The 22,985-nt window shown below is 39.8% G+C and overlaps 1 protein-coding gene across 1 annotated transcript in view; it reads right to left on the minus strand.

Moving 5' to 3' along the window:
• LOC124160900 (sialin-like) overlaps positions 1–22,780 on the minus strand; it is a 49,385-nt gene extending 26,605 nt beyond the window's left edge. The window contains exon 1 of the mRNA XM_046537017.1: positions 22,378–22,780. The gene's annotated coding sequence lies outside the window, so the exon portion shown is untranslated. The remainder of the gene's footprint in view (positions 1–22,377) is intronic.
• Positions 22,781–22,985: the final 205 nt, after the last annotated feature.

The raw sequence follows: 22,985 nt of genomic DNA on the forward strand, positions 1-22,985 counted from the left end.
AAATTCAATTTTCAAAATAAGATTGACTCCCTTGAAATGGAATCCGCGCATTATAACCGTTTCGGTTAAAATAAAATTTACTAAATTTTACCAAGTGATTTTTACTAAGCGACAAATGATATTCCAAAAATGTCCGAACGCAACAATCCCGCGAAACCAGTCGTGGGCACTTCGTTTTCTTTAACGACTATCTGTCCCATTCCCCGGTGCAAAAATGAAGCACTTCCTCTGTCTCCCTTTCCACGTGTCTTGTATTTATGTTATTTACTATTTTTAGCCCGAACTCTTCGTTATGATTGTTTACGTTTATATTTCATCTTTGTTACTGCTTGTCTCTAAATTGGCATATATTCTTTATGTGAGCAACTACTTAAATAAAAAAATAAAGTTGGTACTAGTTTAAAACTGTAGCTATTACCTTGGAATTTTCAGTAGGCCGTTTGTAAAAATTTGCTAGAGTCTCAAATTGAAAAATCGTCCCTCTGGAAAAAAACGGAAGAAAAATTTTGAACCCCAGTAGAAATTTTCCTTTTTTTCAAGTATAATTTTGTAGCATTGAGAAATCATCATCATCAAATGTTATCACACCAAGGATTGGTTTTACGCACTCTTTATTCGATTCCCCTATCGGCTAATATTTAAACCCCTACATAATTATTGAGAAAGTGGTAAGGAAAAATGTTCAACCCGTGTCAACATTTGCCTTTATCTCAGATAGTTGCGTGGACAATATAAATCTGATGGCGAACGGGCGTATTGTTTGCGGCGAGCAGGCGTCCAAGCCGATAACGTGAATTTGACATTAGCGATAAAAATTCACTGCAAAAATCGTTGAGGGCAACACTATGATTGAATACCGAGTATGCATCCTGGCATCGAGTATATTTAAGGATATCCACGATCTTATTCTCACCAGACTCGGCGCCGGATCCTTGGATTAGTTTTCGTTATCAGCGCCCCCAATTCTAATTTCAAATATAAAAATTGTGTATCAGAAATATCGCTGGGGTAAACTTTTTATACCCTAGTCAACATTATAAACGTAAAAATTGTACTGAGTAGATATAAAGGAAATATTTTCAAATTTGTGATACAGTAAAATGTTGACGCGTGTCTTCTTTAGACACCCTGAAAATTTTATAATGAAATGTTAGAGTATTAAGCGAGTAATGCGCAAGGAAAAATACCGTTTGTGCAGGAATGATGCGTCCCAAAGCACGCATGGCTGGAGTCGAACGAAAATGACCTTTGATGTAGGCAATCGGAGAATGTATTGCCGTGAAGAGCGCCCACATGAAAACCGAATGAACAAAAGGAGGTCAGTCCGAAAATTTTTATTTCGCCTACTTTGAGTTGGCGTTTGGGGGATTTTTTTGGAAAAAATATGAAACTCAGCAAATACTAGGGATAAAACAGCAGTGTTCACGAAAAGCTACTATGCGCACCTCGTCTTTTATTAAATCATATTTCTTTATCGCATAGAGCATCCTTATTCCTTCTTAGCCACATGATTTGTTACTAATTTCCACACAGTTATTTTATATAACAGCAAGTGAAAATCAACATTATCATTCAAAAATCAACATTAAGAATAATACATTTGCTTTAAACAACAGCTTTTAAATTTCATAAGAGTATAGCCACAGAATTAAAAGTATTTGGTACATTATATTTGAACAACCTTGACGTGTATGTTATAAATGGAATAAAAAACCGTCAATAACTCCACATTAAAGTTGTCATGGAAAGAACCGATAATCGGTGGTTGTTTGGGTGAACCGGAGTTGGAGCACCTTATTCACCAATTGGCGGATTGGCGGCGGTTTCTAGAACTATTTTCCCCGCGCGTTATGGTTACTAAATTTTTATCAACAAATCGGATTTATTATCGAAGTTACCATTTCATAAAACGTTCGAACATGACTTTGATGGAAGTGGATTACAAAAAGAATTTGGATGAATGTTTTTCAAGAGAGGTTAAATATTCTAACGGATATTTCGTTTTATTGCCTGTTTACGGACAAAAGTGTGTGTTAAATTGGTGTATGAATGAAGGTTTGATTGCGTCAAGTTATGAATGTCCTAAGTGTGAAAGACAAATGAAATTAGCTACGAGACCAAAGAAGACTGATGGGTATGAATGGGTATGTAAAAATCAACTCAAAATAATCCGCATGAATGCTCACGATCTGTAAGAAAGGGTTCTTGGTTTTTCAATAGTCACCTAAGTATGTGTCAAATTTTGATATAATTGACTAGTCAATGGTTAGGGCAGTGTATGCAAAAGTACAATATGGCAGTTTTGAAAGTGACGGATAAAACAGTGACTGATTGGTATAGTTTTTGTAGAGAAGTGTGTGAGACTGTATTGATTGAAGAAAGTACTCAAATTGGAGGAGTGGGAATGACTGTCGATATTGATGAAAGTAAATTTGGAAAAATGAAGTATGGAAGAGGAAGGTATGTGAAGGGTGAATGGGTGTTTGGTGGAATTGAAAGGGCGACGAAAAAATGTTTTTTCCAAGTGGTTCCTAATAGGTCAGCTGAGGAATTACTTGGTGTTATTAAGAAATGGGTATTGCCTGGAACTGAGATCTTTTCCGATTGCCGGAAGGCCTATAATTGTTTAGAAAAAGAAGGTTTTAAACATTTGAAGGTCCAACTTAATGTGCATTTCAAGGATCCGGATACAGGTGCCCACACAAATACGGTTGAAGCTACATGGTCGGCTATCAAGAGGACTTTGAAGAATACTCCTGACAAAGCCGACTACTTCGATTCGTACCTTTACGAATATGTGTGGCGAAAATACCACGGTCACTCGGTGGGCCCTGACGCTTTTGAAGCCTTCAAGAACGAAATTATAAAAGTTTATACCCCTTGGGTCAGAGATCGTGAAGTGGATGACGACAATCGTCCAAAATCAAATTAAGTATTTATTATTATTATTATTATTTTTTAAGTATAAGAATGAAGAAAGAAAACAAAACTGTAAGTAGTGATAAGATAATTAATTCTATCGCTGCATTAAGATAAATTGGCGACCGTGACAGGACCAAATTCAGGCAGGGAACTAGTGAAGAGGGAAGTTCCGGAGTTAAGAATAAGGAAAGACTTACCTGTTCTTTTGGCTCCAACTTTGAAAGGAAACCTTTCGATATGGACATTATTAGAAGATGGCAGAATAATGATAGGGCCTGTAAGAAGATGAAATCTTGGATTGGCCAACGTTGCGCTGATAGCAGGAGTGTTCCTGCTACTTTCAAGATGTGTTGTAAGAATCTTCGTCTCGAGAACGATGTTCTTTTATATGTCTCCCATAAGTCGATCAGTCACCGGTGCCTACGGTGCCAAGATCTGAAGCTAGGACCATATTAGAGAAGTTCCACGATGAGCCGGAAGATGGGGTATCCAGGACAGGAGGAAACATTCTTATCAATTCGTCGGCGGTTCTTCTGGGTGCATTGGCGCCAAAACGTAAAGAGGTATGTACAAGAGTGTCCAGTATGTGCATGCACCAAGGCGAGCAACCAGAAGGCCAGTACCAGTTCAAGAGGAAGACGTCCATATCAACCCTGGGAAGTATTGGCTTTAGACCTGATGGGACCTTATCCTCGGACGGCACGTGGGAAGACTGGTATCCTGGTTGTCACAGATTTGTTCAATAGATGGGTAGAAGCCTTTGCTATTCCCGAGGCAACCTCAGAACGAATACTCTATCTTCTGAAGACTGAGTTATTCAGTCGGTATGGTTATCCCAGATGTCTTCTCACCGACAACGGGTCTCAGTTCACTTCAAGGCGATGGTCTCAAGCATTAGAGGCATGGGGAATTGAACACTGGACTACACCTCTTTATCATCCTCAGGCAAACCCAACTGAGAGAAGGAACCAGGAATTGAAGAAGATATTGCGGATACATCTCTTGAACGAGAAGCATAATAGATGGGACCAGTACCTACATGAGTCTCTTTATGCCATTAGACAGCGAGTCTACCGCGTCACTGGCTACACTCCGGCAGAGCTATTCTTGGGAAGACCAATTCGATGCACTGGCGACTGGGTAATTGAAGCTGTTGAAGATGAAGAGGATATCCCCTATATGGCTTGGATTGAGAATCATCACGGAAAAGTTCACCTGATGTACAAAGAAGTAACCAAGCGCTCTAAAAAGGAAGCTGAAGCAGTAGACCAGGTTATTAAAGATTTGCAGCCTGGACAGCTAGTACTGTGGAGGAACCACCAACCTAGCAACAAGCTTCAGGGGTACTACGCTGGTTTAGCTCCAAAATGGATCGGACACTTCCAGGTTGAAAATAAACTGGGAAATGGAGTCTATTTGATAAGGACAGACCCTCCTACCAAGGTTCACCGATCAGAACTGAAGTTAACATCCCGACAACTACGGAGGGAAGAAGGAGTTCCTGAAGAGGTCCAACAAACAATACCTGCAGTCATAGAGACAGTCGAACCTAGGTATAACTTAAGGACTACGGTTGGCCATTAGTTATTGAGGGTTTTGGGGGGGATGATTGACGTGTATGTTATAAATGGAATAGAAAACCCTCAATAACTCCACTTAAAAGTTGTCATGGAAAAAAAACAATAATTTTTTGTACTTAAAAAGATTAAGATAAAAAATAAAGAAAGTAAACAAAGTAACACAAACTGTAAGTAGTGATAAGATAATAAGCTAGTAATAAGATTCTATCGCTGCATTACGATAACCTTTTCCCATATATTCTGTAGTCATCGCACGTTACAAGAGATGAACATTTCTTATGATGGATTAGAATAATTAATGACATACAGAACGTCAAACCGAAAGTCGTTTGGTGACCTGTGATCTTCGTATCGGAGTGAGTAAACGATTATACAAATGTAAGTATAAGTATTGTCATAGTAATCATGTTTACCACAATCCATCCTTTCCACAAATCGTATAAATTACTATCAATTCCCAATGATTCTCTCCCCTCATCATACTGTTATTGTTTTATTAGACCCACAGTTATTCTCTTAGGAGTATTCTTATTTTGCCTTTCATTACGTTCTCAACGTATTTAATCGTCAAGATGTGCCCAAACTAAGCTCACTAAGTGCATCTGTTCGCGTTTCAGATCTTCCGTCAATTAATTTTCAGTATCATCCTCCAAAACCAGATTTTGCAGACTTGAATTCTTTTTGAGTCAGCTATTACGAGCGGTTTTTATTTGCTTTCAGAGTCGTTGAATTCATAGGTTTTCATTCCGAGATCAAGGATTCGTAAAGCATATCCATGAAAGAAAAGTATCTTCTTCAGTGTTGGTTTTTATTTGGAAGAGGCGAACGACATCAAAGGTCATTTACGCCAAGACGGAAGGGTAGGTAAGGAAGGGTGGAGAGAAACCCGGCATCGGCATTAGTCTGCTCTTAACGAAAGGCGCCAAGGGGACCACGGCTTAACGTCCCATCCGACAGACGAAGTTTTGTACTTGAAATGCCCTCCACACATCATTCAAGCAAGGATCTGAAAATTCTCTGCCACCACCGGGATTTGAACCCGAGCCCACAGAGTGAGAAGGCCATAGCAACCACACCAACCCGATCCCCCTATTTTTAACATGAACACCAATACTAAGATTGTTGATGTAAATTTCTGCTGCCGTGTCTTCGTCACGTACTTTGCCTCGGCGGAATAGGCCATATAATTTTGTCTACAGTACCCATCGCTCCCTTAAGACTCCTAACTCCACATTAATATTTGAGCGAAGCATCACTCTTGCCGCGACAAATATTGCCAACTTTTTTGCTATACCCCATTCTTGTTGGTATCAGATGACAAAATTTGGTCTATGTTAACATTGCCAGTTCGTGAAGTTTCAATCAAAGTACCACCTTGAGATTTTATGTTATAATTTTTCACTCCTTGCGCTCGATACCGTTAAAGCACAGTCTTGTGATTCAAGCACTGTCTTGATCACGACTGGGATACATATGCAAAAATGGTCATGTCCACAGAAAAATACGCCCGTTTCTTCTGTTAATTGTTTTTTCATCAAAATGTCAAAATTTGCGGCTCTCATTTGTCCGACTCTGGGAGCATTGAGAAGATCAGTAAAAATCGTATATCCTTGTTGTCGCATGCTCCGCACGGGGTGGAAAGCCTATCACACTACATCTAGCCACCACAACAAGCCGATCCCCATCTTCTTCACTTTCACTCGAAGAAACATCATTCGCCAATGAGCGATGACTTCCGGAAATAGCTTTTCGGAGAACACGCGTTTCCTCTGGATTAGCATATCGCCTCTCGTTACGGCATCGTGACGTTGTTTGCGATGCACTTCACGATAACCGTTTTTGTGGAGCGCGCGGTAGATACGCTGTAAGTCCAACGTCCGAAAGGGTTCCCTTTCGGAAGAATCGAAAGTTTGTTTGCGAGAGTGAAGTCCGCCTAAATATCCGAGACACGCCTGCCCGAGGAATACGTGACACTGCCCTGGGCAATGATGACACACCGTTTCCGCCCAAGGATTTCGAAAAGAGTTGTAATCCTTGGTGAAGCCAACGCTCCAAACATTCCAAAGGGGACAAATAATTTGCCTGGCTGTGGGATCGAACCTGAATCCATCGAATTCGGTCCAGTTGCTTTAATCAATTATGCTACCACAGCATCTTCATGTACAGCTATCTACTATCCCGAAAGCCGCCGCAAAAAACGTGTGGCCGGAATGTTGGGACAAAATTCTTACAACCGTAAACGTACTAAAATCTTAATGGTTGCGTTGGTAGGGTTTTTAACAAGGGCCAAAGTTAAAGTTCGTCGCACAAATCCAATATTCCCATACCTATCCGTTCCGCAAAAGATTTCTCTAATTTCATCGTTTCTCTTTGACCTGGGAATATAGAATTGTTCTAAGATGATGTTCGTGTCAATCTGAAAGGCTCGAGCAATATCAACATGCAGTAAGTCGAGTACGACTATAACGATAATGTTCGATAATGATATGATGAAGTTCAGCGTACTGAGACTTGATGAGAGATGTTAATTTTTAGACTTCTGAAGAATATTCAATTATAGATATATCCTGTTCGATCCTCGCTTTTGACGAATCGTGCCACTTTTATTTGTATTATATTCATAATTTTCTTCCCCAGATAAATATTTCTATTCCGGATCCCATATGCTAGCCGCGTATTCAAGATAGAGTCTGACGTGTTCAATGTTTAGTATATATTTGACTTTTCATCAGAGGACCTTCACACGATATACTTGACAATCTTCTTGACGTGCGAATTTTGTGTGGTTTATGAAAATAAGGTGGTATGTACTGCCGAAGATAGAAATTCATTATCCAGTATATTTTTACGTACAACGGAACACTTCGGAGCATAAAGCAGAAATTGGTGTACATAAGGGGTGACTACACATTTAATTAGGAATTAAAATATGGCCCTAAAGTGCTCACCATGTGAGAGGACTCCGTAAATCAAAAACCTCCGTCATGGTAAGCAATGACTTTATGAAAATTCATTATGTACTTGCCGCGGCCATTGCTGCGTTCACCTAAGCCGTCGTTCGTAAAACTCAATTTTATATCCTTGCTCAGCAAAACCGGAAGTTTCGTTGGCGATTAAAATGACCGAATTTTAGATCTGGCTGCTGAAATGCCACTTTTTTGGGAATGAGAATATTTCTATTTCCTGATTTTAATCTATTTTTCACAACTTTGAATTTGTATAGCTGTTTCCAATACTCCATGAGTTTACAGAGTTAGTGAGAGATTTTTTTGTGAATAAATATGATGAATTTTTGCCACATAACTCCACAAAATAAAACAGTTGACAAGCCCAGGCCCATAAAGACTAAAGGCTTAATGTGTATTGTTTGAGAAATCGAGAATAAGACTTAAAACCTACTCTGTACAGAAAAGGGTTTGAAAGAGCGAATAATATGCAATCATAAGTTTTTAAATAAATAAGTAAAATTAAAATAACAACACCGATGAATTACATTCACGGCAAACGCTTTAAAATACATATTCGCCAAGACTGCATATTATGAAGTTCTAGATTAAAAAGTGAACACACTGTAGAACAAACGAAACTGACACGTTTCTTGAGCTATTTAAAAAAATGGCTATGTAAAAAAATGGAAATATAACACTAGAAATAAAACGAAGTGCCAAATCGATTCCTGTTTCGACTGGCAAGTAAACATTGAAACAGTGAAATTCATTTACTAATGCGCCACTTAAAAGGAATTGTACAACCTAATAATAAATCGTACAACAGATTTAACATTATGTATCGCTTAAACTCCTTCTACCTCCACAACGAAAGATAAATTATGTAATAATCACAGGCTCCTTATTCCTCGAGTATCCTTACGAAGGAAATAATTTACCGCGATGTTAGCTCGAAAATTGTGAGCCCATTTATCGGGAATATCTTCTCATCGAAAATAAAGTTAGCACAATGTAGATCGATCTGTTCCCGGGCGCCGTCCGCGATAATCTTCTGAGCGTGAAAAAGTGGTGTAGACCACGTGAATTCATCCGGAATTACATTTCCCTGTCCTCCAATAGGCGTCCTCCACATCCATAATTCGCTTCGCCCCCTCCCCTTCCAGCCATCAGCACGTATTCTGCTTCCCCAACCCCCGAGTGACCCGCAGAAGGTACGTCCTTCCAACCACTACATCAAGGACAACGTGTTCTTCTCCGCGCAGATAACTGCTGCTTTCCTCCTCGGAATTCCTCAAATTCGAGCCACCAGCAACCCCGTGTCCGCTGGGGGTCACTCCATGGATTATGCACGGTCTTCACTCATCACGGTCACTGCAACCCTCCGTCGCCTTAATATCACTACTTAGTCGATATGCAGTGGCGCAATCGTTAGCGACCCGATGACGCGTAACGACGTTCTCCTATAGATCCCACGCTATGGCTTCTTTTTTTTCATTTTGTAATATAATTTTAAAAATTGTACTAACCCGTAATTCTGTAAGTTATTGCCTCGTTCTTTGAGGTAAATGTTTTGAGTACACCTTCCCCTAGATCAAATATTAAGTCATGGATACATGTTGGTATGAATGTACTATTTTTGATCTTACGTTTATTATTTATTGTTATCCTGGTTTTTGTACTCACCTCAATATTTTATTCGATCTTCTACATTATTTCTACTGTATAGATACCTTTTTCTCAACTTATACTAACGCAACCAAACTCTACAAATGAGGTACCAAAATGCACAGAATTTATCAGAAAACATGCGACGGCATATCTTACTTCCTATTGCTATTGTTTACTAAAATTGGTTTTTAAATAAGTAAAAAAAAAAAACAAAAAAAACAAAAACCGGTAAATATTCCTGACGTTTACGGCGAACAAACTAACACATTTGTTCATTTGCAACAATATCTCGCATTCTTTAAATAACTTTTATCAAAATGCTGCTGATTCCACAGTCAAGTCTCCTGTTGATACGTAAGTATGAGTCATCAAGTGCGTTTAACAGAGGATAGTGTAATTACTTCCAATGTTGTGTTTAAAGAGGTCCTCTGACCTCAATTTGTACATGAACATTCCAATTAAATTTCTATGTAAGACCCTGCCTCTTTTTCTATATTTTAAAATCAGAAACTCGCCTATCCCTCTGTGGACCTGCATTGAAAAGAGCGGGGGAAGCCCGCTGGGAGCGGGCGCAGCACGCTCGTACTTAGAATTGAGAAAGTAAAAATGAATGCTGTAGTAAATTGATTCGTAAATATTTATGTCTAACTTCTCTCCTAAAAACTACCTTTTTCATATGCGTTGGAGAGCTATATTGTTTAACTTATCCTACAGCTCCGACGTCATCTACGCTTACCATGTGCGTAGTGACTTAGCTAGGGGTCGCTCGAAGGATTATGCACGGTCTTCATCACTCCAAGCCTCAGTCATGTTAAAATTACCAAGTAAGTATATCTTACAAAACACTCCAACAATCGTTTGGTGCTGATGACGTTACCAGGCAAATCACTCGACGGTATGCCTGATTCTTGATTGGGAATCAACCATTCTGTGGTTATTAAGTGCGGAAACGCGGAGTGAAATCTGGCTATAACACCTGACAACTCTTCGCTCAGAGGCTGCAAACTTTTTTGCGTTCCATTTTACGGGCAATGAACTTCCCTCTCATTTCTGAGTATGCACGGCGTAGGAATTTTCCCTAAAGCTGTATGGATGTCACGATCCCGTCCAATGAGACTGATCCAGTGGTAAGGGACAAATTTTCTTCCTCCGGTAAATGGGAGTCCGCGGCGCTTTAGATATGGGCCCTTGAATAAACGACACTATTAACTAAAAATACTTTATCTTCTCTATATATATAAAAGAGGATATCTGTTTGTCTGTCCGCCATGTATTTCCATATGGCTGCATGGATTGCAGCCAAGATTGCTACGTAGGTGCACCTCATACTCTCAAATCCCGTAGTGCTATATCTGGTTGCGTTCGATGTGTCCTTTACGTCGTTTTCTCATTACCGTTTGTTATGTCACGTCATACAACCTCTGTGGGTGGATATCCTGCCGGGTAGGCACACCTCTTTACTCGCTCAACGGGAAAACGATTCTCAAAGGATACTACACCTAACTGTTAATCCTCTTGGTTGAAAAAAATTTGCTGAGTATGCATCCACACGACGTTTTTTGTCTGCACACGTACGGACACACATAATGATCAATGTTGTGGGTACGAGCTGATCCCATGCGCGGTATATGGAAATCGTTTTTTCCATTGTTTGCTCTTACACATGTATATCTTCAGCATACCTGCTTCATTTCTTCACCGAAAAATCCTGTCATGTGACCATGAATTCCAAGTTTCTAGCTAAGCACCTCTATGGGGACTATCCTTCCCGAGCAACGCCAGGTGGCCTGTTAGTACCTACGAAAACCACTAAAAAATTTTTCTCAAATTCCACTTTGCTCTAGATCAAAACTTTTTCTTGTTTCAGGTTAAGTTGTGTGCTACGTGGAATTGTAGTCGCCATATGGAAGGTACTATCTATTTTTTGTTGAAAGTAAAATATCTGCTGTAGCTCTTCGGTATTTATTGTTGTTTTCTAATTGGAAAAACAAGCTGAATTTTTATTTCTGCTAAGTCTTTAGGACCTTGATTTCCACGACAGTAAACAATAATAAATACTATTTGGAGGGGTGAGATTCACTAATCTTCGGTAAAAGAAGGCAGAGTTCACTCAAAGTCAGGCGATAGTTACAACGCGCCCATTCACATTTCTTCATAGGCAACATCGTGTCGACAATACTGAAAAGATCAAAATAAGTAAGACTGCAACCCAACCTTCTACTTTAACGACTGTCACTAAAAGTTTTCTCAGTAGAAATGAGACCTTCAACTCGAAGGTTAGTTCGGATAGGTATGAGCAGGTCAGAGATGAGTGAATTTTACCCCTTAGGGATAAAGGGACCAGTTTAATTCACTGGGCTACCCTACATCGCAAGGATTTTTGTTGGGAATGCCCAAAGTTTCACCTAGAATTTAAACTCAAACCCTTCAATAAGTAGCCTGATTATCCATCGACTTAGCCACCCTTATTAAGTCTCTCTATTCTCGCATTGCTCAAATTTTGAAATTCGAGAAGATTAAGTAGCGATATCGAGAAAACACCATTCAAGGCATCAGGCAGAAATGAGAGAAAGGGAAACAGTTCGCTCAATTAATGATCGTGAATAATTTTTAATAGATATATTCCCATAGTTTGCTCCAGTCTCCTACGCTTAACTTTCCGGCGATTTTTCCACGGGAGTCATTTTGTCAGAACGGTGACCATCGCATTCTATTAATGCTGCCAACACGGAGATGAACGCGACAAAGACAGCGATTCCGTTTCGTAAATTCACTCCTCAATATACAAAGCGGTAGGCTTTTTAAGCGCGAATTTCGTCACTTTCGGAGCGATTTTTAGTATAATTATACAGAGTAGAAGAAAAATTCGACATGAAAAATTTGTTTTAGCCTTAACTTTTGATGCAGCCATGAAAAGTTATCGATAGTCTTATTCAGAATAAATGGGGATGGGCAAGGAAAATGTGTGTAATTTCAATGTTTCTTTTTCATAGACAAAAGAAGTTCTATTTTGTTTTACATTTCTCTTCCTTCTCAGAATTACTATGTACTTCCTTGGTTATTTATTTGATGTTAATTTTAACATCAGAGGTTATTGTGAGTCAATTAAAACTGAGAACTGACTTTTTGAGGTTGAAGTTACTCATTTCTATCCACCCTGAAGTCCAATACACCGAAACAGAAAAATTGTAAAACAAATGGCATTTTTTTTTAATCATCCAAGCTGTTGTCTTGGGAGAATGAACTACTCCAAAGCAGAAAACTAGGCCAGAGGGGTGTGTTTGAATAGTTTAAGATTTATTACGATAATAAACTAAAGACTAACTAAATAATAAAGTAATGAGCGTTCCGGATTCAATCCCGACCGATTGAAGCATCCCACTGGAAACGCTGCAAATGGTTGAAACCCGGTAGGATAAATAAGGAACTCGCGCTCGCCTTCGGCCAACCTCGATCTATTACGGAGAGACATTGAGTTCGGTTAAAGCAGTGGCATTCACGGTGAGAGGTCATCGAAAACAAAAATAAGGCTTCCGTTCCATTGCCTGAACTACTAGGGCGTATGGCTCGTAGTCGAGTCGAACCTGCTATCCACCATTTCCGCACTAGAAAACGGTCAACGAAAGATATTCACCGACATCTACCTGATATCTTCTAAATAAACTCAAAGGTACACGGCAGGCGGTCAGCGTCCACAAACAAGCAGTCGCTACAAGTGTGTCTCATAGTTAGGAAGACAATCGTTTCATATTAAAACTTAGCAATTAATGCCGGGGTGGTGGCACTCCAAAATTTTCAACATTTATTGGCCACAAAAAATAACAAATGAGGGGGGCGATAAAATGAAAATCCTATGGGTGGTATCATCAAGATAAGAAAGCTTGGATATGCCACAATCGGAGAATACCAAACAAGAGTTTAAGTGTACCGGGTCAAGCCGCGGTGATAACTTTACGGAGTTACCCGCAATGCACATAATGTGCGAAAAATCCACGGAAAAAATCATTCGCCCCTGCCGCGGTCCCGGTCAAGGCGAATGATTTTTTCTCTAAGGAATTCTCGCACCAAACAACAGTATCTGCTGTCGAGCCTTAGAGTGAAACCCCGAAGGAAAAAGAAAAAAGAGGTAGACCAGAGGAGGTCCACGGAAAAATAATTTAAATAAGAAGGCTAGAGCAGGGGAGAAATAAAGCAGATGGCCCAGAACCGTGAGCGATGGAGATCCTTTGTTTCAGCCCTACGTCCCCCAAGGGAATAAAGGAATTCAGTCAAGTAAGTCAAGGTGGAACTGAATTCACTGAATAATAGTATGCTCATTCATTCATCAATTCATGCATATTACTTCAAACCTAAGATCGGTGGGTAATGGTATGGTAAGGACTCGAGTTTATAAATAATTGCGAGTACGCTCTTATGATAGCCACTACTCAACTTAGTCTCCATTATTGTGTCATCATCAATAAAAATATTGAAATGGCAACACTTAAATAGTCTAAAACCCTTAATTTCTCAAGCTAGTACCTTATTTTCCCGGGTATTCTTCTCCCTTTTGTCCTCCTGTATCTGACCAAACTACCTTTGTTTCCAGAGCCTTCACCAGGGGAATTTTCTTTTGATTTGTCTATAATTTATAAGACATATAGTGCTCCACATTTCCTTTTCTTTACCAATCCTTTAGAAAACCACCTCATTTATCATCCTTGATGTGTATTATTATAATGACTATTGTAAGTGTTGCCATAACAACCATGAGAGTCCATTAGATTTTCAGCAGGTCTCAAAGTCTTCAAGCCCCTTCTGGACATGTTTATGCCAGCAAGTTTTTTATATAAGTTACCGCTTTCCTTACGGAGATTCCCTCAAACCCTTGCGGCTAGCTTCGTTAAATCCTAGCGATGACGTATTCCTGGTCTTCATGCGCCGTATGTAATGAGAGCCGTTTCTGTGTAACAGGGTCAATTGATCATAAGTTACGCATTGCTTTATGTCCATAAAGGCGATAATCGTCGGCAACATGTTGTCGGGTAATGTTGCCTGAGATCCTGCGCATGCAGAAAAATCTCCCCACGTTGTCCGGAGACAAATTAATTGGAGTGTTGCTGTTGCTATATTCACCACTCCGAATGGAAACCATTGTTCCGCCAATGCAACATTTGGTGGCAACTCATATTTTAACATGCTACAGCAAATACACATATACTTTCACTTTTTACACGTGAGCATTGATGGAGTAGGGATTTATATCTGCTAATGTAGGAATGCTGAAGGCCGTTTAACGGTTCTCCCACACGTTTTGACATTTAAAAGTATACGCGGGATAAATTGCGGACTAACCTCATAACACTCCTCGGAGTCACTATTTGTAATTCTATAGGTAATCAGAACAGTTTCTATACAACCAGCTCACGAGGGGCCAGGGCCGGAGTTACCCAAAGTTACGCTATAAGCACCTCTCCATTGAGCGCCCCTCCTCACTTGAGCCTCCCCTCCCCGATTTTTATGATAAGGCATAGCCACTCGCATGAGGTAAGGTTCGGAAAAAAGGAATAAACTATATGACCGACAGCATAAGTTTATGCTTGAATGCGCAGGGAAAATATAGACAAATCGATTAAGAAAAACAGCTTGGAGTAAAATTACATGGAACAGTTTAACTTTTATGCAGCTAAAACACTTTATGAATACCCCTTTTAAAAATAATGCCTAGCCTTAATTCATACAGCAAAAAAGAAGAGTAACTTCAAATATAAAAACATTACCTACTGCTGTAACTTAATGAACTGCCGCCCTTAAAGGAGCCCCTTGGACTTCGACGCCCCAAGGCACGTGCCTATTTTGCTTTACGGTAAATCCGGCTCTATGCGGGGCATCACTTCACAAAATTTAACCTGCGAATCCAGTATTACAACAAATGTAAAGCAGATAAATGGCAATAAAGGTTTGCATTCAATCAATGCTAGAATCGCCAGGGTGATTACTGAGAAGGATCCCTAGACGCGAACGGTTGGACGCGGAATGGGAAGTGGGCAATTCCATTCTAGCGCACCGTTCAACGAGCGCTACGGGTGGAAACACTGATTAGACCTCTCTCGTCAGACTAGATATCTCTCGTTTTAGTCCGTCGGTATTCCCTACTTGGATGCCATTTGACTCCGCGAGCGACGGGCTGAAGGTTACGCGGCCCTTGCCGTGCCGCCGGCCGAGGCATTGGCTGACCTTGTCGTTCCATCGGCCCGTGCGCCTCATGGAGGACCACACCCAAGCCTTCGACCTGATATACTTCCGCACCGGCTGGATTCATTCACTCCTCAACCCAGAAAAGTAAATATCACGAATTTTACTACAGAGGACTCTTCAATCGGTCTTCTGCTGCGCTGCCAATCTATGTGCTGTCACTCACCGAGCGGAAACGTGGGTTTAAAAGAGACGTCGCTGACAAGCCGAGCTATCTCAATTAACGTGGAAATCAGTTATGTCGCCGTTCCTGCACTGATTATAATTTGGTAACATATACAGCAAAAGACGTAATAGTCACATAACACTTTTATCAATTTTGTTGCCTCAAAATTTCCCATACCAAAAAAACATAATAAAATGTGAATAATAACTTGTAATGAAATACACAAGAGTAATATTTTACTTCTAAAAAAGTAAGAAGAAAGTGCGTTCCGGATCTGCTAATTTTGCCATAACGTCATTGGTGGAAATAAAACGTAATTAGGGATGTTAACAAAAATTTATAATCGCAGATCTAAGATTTAAAACCCACCTCCTGCAACTGACCGATTCATACAAATATTTTGAGGTTAAAGAGATGAGATTCGACACAAAGTCATACAATCGACCCCCTCTAAAATCGTCTGAAAACCTAGGAAAAATTGTCAAAACGCCTAAGTTTCCATATATTATAGGGCTGCCAACTGCGTCTATGCCTCCACTTATTAAGCATTTGGGGGCAAAAAATCAATTTCCTAAGGTCATCTTCGAATCTAGACTCCGTGTACGTCGGAAAACCAATTTTCATACCGATCGGAGCACTTTTAATTTTGGCCAAATCGTGCATTTTTACTATTTCGTGAATTATTTCCTCAACAACGGAGGGAAGGAGAGGGTTTAACAAAAATCGTAAGAACTGGCAAAGTGACCAGAATAGGCCGCAGGCCTATTCCGTGGTTTCGTAGGGCAGTACAAATTCAATATTGTGGAAGGCATTAAAAAGGTTAGAAAATAAATAAAATTCAACGATGGTGAATGGAATGCCTTCCACGAAACTTCATTATAATCCTGATAATTATCCATTTTCGTGATAAATCCATTCTCAAGATTCAACTAGAGACTGGTTTGAGCAATTAAGGGTAGAGTTTACCCCAGGAGAAACACATGTGTTTGAATTTAACTCATCGAGGGGGAGTCGTTCCTCGCCCGTCGCAAATTCTGTGCTCTACGATATACGAAACGTCGGTATGCCTTTCGTGAAATTGAAAGATCAATCAGTCAAGTTTGGTAACGAAACTAATCATCGAAATGAACACTATAAAGCATCTGCAAGCATCTGCTATGATTCATTGCTCGTGATGACATCAATTCTCTACGTCTCAAATTCCCAAAAACGTTTGGCAATTAAAATAAAGACACCCAAGCAATATTGGCCGTAAGTCCTAACTGCAAAAACTAATTCTAAAAAGTCGCTATCCACCAAAAGCGCATAGAATAGAAAACTTCAGCGCATCGAAGACTGAGTTCGCGAAGAAAAAACTCACTCGACTCGAATGGGATGGTTGCAATGAATCTTCAGTAATATTTTAACCGCAAAATCATTTGAACTAAAATTTAAAAAAATCTTTTTAATCACAGAACCCTCAAGTCTTTCTTATAATTAAATCACACACATTAACACCGGTAAATTGCCATAAACCAGTGACACCAATACTCTACCATTAATAAATCATTGCTTTAAGCGATCACTATTTTAGGACTAAGGTTTCACAGAACACCAAAGAATGATGATGATGATAATCACAAAATGCTTTCCTCGAATTTAATGCTGTGGTGAGCCAACTCCGTACTGACCTTCAAGGTACTCAACGCAAAACTGATGGCTATAGTCATAAAGAAAAAAAAGGTTCTCAGCCTCCAACATAAAAGGTATCCAGCACTTTACTACTTTATTGTGACACTTTCATTATTCTTGGCGGCCGTAAATGTTAGCAATAATATTTTCAACACTTTTCAAAGAATGTGAGTTATTATGAGGTGAGTTTAGGAATACGTTTTACTTAGAAAATTTCAAAAGGGAACGTAAAATGGAGTAAATCAGTACAGTTCTAAAAACCTTTCCACTATTGAATACCTGTTAAGTTTGTTGTAGTGGGTAGAATTTAAGGCGGATGGAAATTAATGTTTAACTTCAATGTTAAACGAACATGTATTCTCTTTGATGAAAATTCACATACTGAAACTCATATATATAACAATCAACAAAGTCAACTATGCACATGGCAACAACTAGAACTTAATATGTGAAATTGCACATATGTTAATATGCATATACCAACAAAGTTGACGCTTTTGTGAAAGAAATGTGACGAGAGCATTAGCAGAAGTACGCTTAGTCCGCACCAAAACTTTTTAATAAAATAAATAAAATGTATTTCGCACAATCTTGGATTGGTACTTACAGAAATATTCTAACCATCTTATTCAACAGCTTAAACGAATATATGCCAGTCGATAAAGTACAGATTAAATCACATTTCTCCACACTTTAATTATAAATCGTGCGTATGACTGAAGAAAGTTTTCAGATAAAAATACCTATCGTATGCGAATTGCATAATATTTTCATTAGCGCTAAAAGTATATTTTTACCATTCGAAGCATGCAATAATATTGAATTAACTTTAAACTCCATGTATTGAAAGTCAGTGTCGCCAGCCTCGGATAATAGTGAGCAATATTTCAAGTAAGAGCGTCATTTTGTTTCTTAGAGAAACTCCGGCATGATACTCATGAGAAGGCCTTTGAAGAATTCCAATCATAAGCTATATCGAATGACCTTAATTCAAAATTTCCCATGCTAAAATAATTAATACCCTATTATTTTCCTATCTTGGTTCCTAAGAATATAAAACAGTTCTACGAGCTGAGAGCACGCGCGAGCTATTCAGGCCTATGGACTATTTCCCCAATTTATAATCCTTCATCGGTATAAAAAATATTTTTACGGCGGAACATGAGTAAGAGACTACATTAGCCGTGTCAGTGTTTTCCGCGATTCACTGAGTAACATGCAATCACATCATGGTCGGTCCAGCCCCTCTGATGTTTTTGCCGAACAATCTACGTTCCTATATTCTTTCTATTGTACAAAATCTTTGTTTAATACCCCGACTTCTCATTGGAAACGATTACTCTTATCGTAAAATGAAGACATTTTCAACGCCTTTCACTCAAAATAAAATAAACTATTCCCTTATATGCATTATACATTATGCAACGCAAAATACCGAAGTAGGCGTCCAAGAATATCCAAAGGCGTCTACTCGGTTTTGATGAAAAAAAATTAAAAAAGATGTTATGATAACGAAGGATGAATACATGAAGTTAGCTGTTGAAGGCAACTCGCACATTCTTCAGATGTATTGAATAGTAAAACACCCATCATTTCAGTCCACGATTACGGATTGCAAGGCTGCGGAGATTATGTATGCTGGATTGCGGTGATTTCGTAATCCGGAATCATTTAGCTGCAGCGTTATTTAGTTCGACCGCCACAGACAAGTTGTCCAACCACTGCACAGTGTCCCTAAGGTTTTCACTGTTTTCACTCACATCACAGACGGACATCCGACGGACGGAGTACTGCGCTTGAAATCATCCGCACAAAATTCATGCAGGTGTCGGGCAGTCTCTGAATATTCTCCAACACCGATGAGATTTGAACCCGATCCCACGGGGTGAGAAGCCAACACCCTAGCCACCAGACCAACCCGATCTCCAAAATAGCTCCCGAATACCGAATATGAACGAGAGCTACATCCAGGGACCATCACGCGGGATGCTCGGCTCAAAAGTCTTGCCACTGACAAAATTTATAGGACAGAAACAAAGTTTTCGGGAGGATTGATAGTTAAATAAAGAAATAATCTCTAAATCCAAAAGTTTTTTCCCGATACATTGATTTATACGTATCAGGAGGTTAAATATAAAATCTTTTGGTGCTGCATCCCATACGCTTGCGGCCTAACGGTTGCACCTTTCTCTCACCTTTTCGTCCCAGGATACTCTCTCGTCAGTCCTCCACCCACAGCTGCTATTGCCGGGTCTACACTAGTAACTTAAGTGACTACTTAAGTTGGCTCTGTATTTAAGTTGGTAGTGTAGGTGTCACCAGCTTCATTTAAGTACACCTCCACTTAAGTCATCTTAGAACCCAACTTAAATTGCGTAGGCAACTGTTTCCGCACGGTTGAAGCTCTTCATGTGTTGTAAATGGCACATAAATACCCATCTCACATCATCCCGTTGATTATGTTCTAAGTTGTGCTGTATTGTATGATGTGGTTATTGAGCGTTCTATTTCGTTAGTTAATTTCTAGTGTTGGGGATATTAATTCGACGAATTTATTTTGTAGTGTTTCTCATCTTATTGTTGGTTTTATTTCTGTGAAAACTAATTGCTATGCCTGTTGCTCACGGTGAAACTCGATTTATAAAACTTAGAAACGTTTTAAGGAATTTTAAGACTGACAATGAGACGACGGCAGAGGATCCGGTAAAACAGTTTATTTTCCATGGTGTCATAATCGAAAATAACGTAAACGAATGCACTCAGTAACTTCCCACACACTGTTATTGAAACTATTGCATAGGGCTTTAATGTTAGTCCTAGGGATGCCGAGGGAGATAAGATGTGGCGATTTCATTGGACGTGGGAGGAATTAATGGTTGAAATTGAACATCAATGGTTTTAATAAAGCAGTGGAATTTGACTAGCAATAAGTGTTTTTGTTTACGTTATGAATATGTCATTCCACGAAGTCACGCTCAGTAATTCTAAATTCCTCTGGCTCCATCACCTCTCGCCATATGGCGTTCCCTCAGGAACTGAAATCGGTCTTTCCTTTTAACCTTCTGAATCCAAAATGGTTAATTCAAGGAGTTTGGAAGTTTATTTCAAATAACAGTCGCTTTGGATCAAAGAATCACTAATTGCTCTCCTAGACCTTCATCTGTCAACATAACTGTTTCCCGATATAGACAATCACGGTGCTGAAGTCGACTTAAAGCTCAAGTGTAGCTACCGCACCACATTTAAGATTATATTTAAGTGAAGTCACTTAAGTTAAGTGTGTAGTGTAGACAAGGCATATGCCATTCTCGCGAGGCATGAGCTCCCCTCCGATCTCTCGCCGCGAAGAGAGCACGTCACAGTCGGCGCGTGGACTCATTCCCCCCGAGACACATGACAGATGAGGGCTACGCAGGCATTACCGGTTTCAGAGGCTAAACATTGTTATTGCAGTTGTACATTTAGGTTTTAAGATACGCAGGTAACTACGATCAACAGCACGGCGCTAAATTTACTCAAGTCACCTAAAGCTCCAACCTGGTTTTGTATCTACGGTATTTTAATTTTTTTATTTAAAGTATCATAGTTTTATTTGTGTATTATTTTCATTCTAATATAAAAAATATTACGATTTTTTTCTCAAGACGATCCCACCAACAGGCAAAATCCACTAGGGTCACCTAAAACTCCAACCTGGTTTTGTAACTACATTATTAATAAAGGTTTAAGGAGTAATAAAATTATATTCTTATTAATGATAAATCAAAATCTTCGGCGTGTGTTATTTTCCCAGCTGAAAGCAATAAGGCGGAGTAAGAGGATTTTGACTAAGCGCGCACTAGTCAAGAAAGCCGGGAGATATTTCAGAGTAAGAGCGAATGACATCAGACGAATTAGGCGTCAGGTAACATCGTACTATGCGAAGAATCTATCTGACACGGGACATAGTAGTGACATCGTGCTTGAAGTTCTTCGTAAAGAAAATAAGGCCAAGAGACTTGACCATTGGAAATAGTTGTAAATGCGAAAAAATATAAAAATTTAGTTACTGACGTGGTATTTCATGACATCCGGGCCCACGCGTTTTTTTACGCATCAGGTCAATATCAGTTAATAAATGTTGTCTCCCCGCAATTGTAATCACAATCCACATGCGTTTCCGTCTGAAAACTGAGTTCTAGAGAGTTAAACCATAGATCCTCTAATATTTTCTTAGTTTGCAATTCAAGTTGTGTCCTCGCAAAAGATGTGGACCTTTGGGAACAATTGTAAATACGAATAAAACGTGAAACCTAAGTCAATGACATGGTATATGATGGTTTTTCCCAATCTTGGACGTAGTTGTATGACTAATGCCAAGGTTTTGTGTTTGTTTACCATTCCACCTTCTTCCGCTCCCCATCTTCCTCCAACCACGTAACCCAGTTTTTGTCCTCCCTCCGATGACAGAAATTTGGTTTAAATGCTTGTTTTTACCTAACCCTGCCCCAAAACTTACCTATATTTCCTCACTAGCTGATTCCTTATCAAGCTTAGGCAACCGGTATATTTTATTCCTCTCTATAATCTCAGACACTCACTCACTTCGTGCTTCAACCCGAAAATTGGTGTGGGTAGGTGAGGCTAGAACTCACCCAAGACGAAGTCATTGTTGATACTTGTTATTTCATTTGTGTTCTCACGGTAATTTCTTTATTGCTATTGAGTACTTGTTGGTTGACGACCAAAAAATTTTATGCACTCGGCAAAAAAAACAACCTTACGTGATGTTTTTCAAGATAATACATCATTTTTAAAAAGCAGTGCTGATCGATCTCAGTTTAAGTCTTTTTATTCATTTACACTTATAACCAGTGTCTTCCGGCGGGAACAAAATTTCGCGTCGAAAAAAAGTAACAGCAGTAAGCGCGTGAATTTCATTATTACAAGTTAGAGGGACCAATGCATTTCCCTATGACACCTCGCACTTCAAGTTGTCAGAATTTTAAGTCGTCAGAAGACCTAGCCGGGGAATTAAACCTTGGACTCTGGGTAAATAAGCCACGCACTCAGCTGTCCTCCCTAAGTATCATAAGACAGCGAAAAATTCGCAAAGTAGGGCGTGGAAGCTGGAGCGCCCCCGCCATCGAATTCTCTGTTCGGCGCAAAAATCTAATCCGGCAAAAGAGGTGAGCTTTTTGGTACTCACCTTCGGCTGAATGCACCTGGAGCCTTCCTTTCACCGCAGAAAAGGTATATCCGCCGCCGAGTACAACGAAACTCAGATATCCCTCAGCTGTTAACGCAGAATATAAGATCGACTTCAACGCTCGATCACAAAGGCACACTAAAGCACAGCGGAAAAACACAACCACGGCCAGATGCGGAGAGCAACTTGGCAATAAGATGGGCACGTTTAAATGGGGAGTCGTCTCGCCCAGTGGGCTGAGAGCAAGTCCGATTCCGCCGAAAGGTAGGAGGAATAACCGTCACTTTTGACGGTTTGACCCAAAGCCTCTCCCTTCTCCGATCTTTCGCAGCGAGTAGATCACGCTGGCAGTCGTCGAGTCGACCTCCTTGGGCGAAGAGCGGCACGCGACTGGATTGGGTTGATCGCGAGCCCTTTTCCCCTTCCTCCAGCAGATAAGAGAGGGAGGGGAAGGTGGGGTAGGATGGGAGGGGTAAGGTGAAATGTAATGGTGAGGGGTAAGGCGGTAGAACGAAGGAGGAGAATTAATATACCCCGTATATAAATTCTCCTCCCTCATTCTACCGCAACACAATGGCTCAGAAGAAAAAGAATAAACTCAAATATGT

The sequence above is a fragment of the Ischnura elegans genome, chromosome 6, assembly GCF_921293095.1.
Source record: "Ischnura elegans chromosome 6, ioIscEleg1.1, whole genome shotgun sequence".
Taxonomy (NCBI): domain Eukaryota; kingdom Metazoa; phylum Arthropoda; class Insecta; order Odonata; family Coenagrionidae; genus Ischnura; species Ischnura elegans.